This window comes from Ictidomys tridecemlineatus, chromosome 3 (assembly GCF_052094955.1).
Source record: "Ictidomys tridecemlineatus isolate mIctTri1 chromosome 3, mIctTri1.hap1, whole genome shotgun sequence".
Classification (NCBI taxonomy): Eukaryota; Metazoa; Chordata; class Mammalia; order Rodentia; family Sciuridae; genus Ictidomys; species Ictidomys tridecemlineatus.
In genome coordinates, this window is record NC_135479.1 from 13,532,147 (window position 1) to 13,533,158 (window position 1,012).

Consider the following 1,012-nt stretch of genomic DNA (forward strand, 5'->3'; position numbering starts at 1 on the left):
AGGACCCCGCAAGGCCCCCTTCTCCGGCCTCCAGTCAGGCGCTACCGCGGACAACCCTGGGGGCGGAGCGTAGGGCAAGGGGGCGGGGCTCGCCTCCCGCTCCTACCGCCGACGTCTTGTTTTGTGCTTGGTAACGTCAGACTTTTCATCTGAAATTCGTGCTTAGGAAAGCGAGTGTAACAGAGTGGCACATCCCAGGTCTTCTCACACCCCTGCTTCGAATTATAAATTTCTCGGAATCGCGGGCAAGTCACTTAACTTTTCTCGGATCTCGGTTTTTGTCATTTGCGCGCGAGGAGCCTGAAGTGAACCCTCCAGACAGAAGTTGTAGGGTTGTATCTGGTCGAGAATCTTGGCGACTTAATCCGTGGGATTCATGGTGGCTAATAGGGGAAGATATGGCAGCGGTTTAGTGATACAACACCGTGCTTTTTGTTTTCGTTTTCACTCTAACCCACTACGTAGGAGGAATCATTAGACATTTTCTTTGTTATCCTCTTATGAACATCAAGCTAGATAACGTGTGTGAGTCTATTTCAATTCTAAGGGCCGTGCGAGTTTTATTTGTTATCATCTGCATCCCCTGGGTCCATATAAAATAGCTTAGGATCCTAAAAAAATTTAATAAGGTTGTATAGAGTATGGTCATATGATCAACAGTAGCCAGGGGAAAAAAAATGAGAAATTCTGCGGTATTCTCTTATAGTAAAGATTCTCAGTTTAATTCGTGTCAATATCCCTTTATATATTCTGAATAGAACTTAATTTAATCTCTTGCAATGACAGTCATGATTAATATGACCCATCTATAAACGAAACAAGATAATACTGTAGCAGTGATGTAAAGAGAAATAAATTTTAAAGTACTAAAATATGTCCAAGGTTTTGGGTTCCATCCCCAATAATGCAGAATAAAACAAAACAATAATGCTGGGTGAGTGGAATTACAGGCGTGCACCACCTTATCTGGCTCTACTTGCCTTCTTAAAACAGCTACTTGGATGTCCAAGAG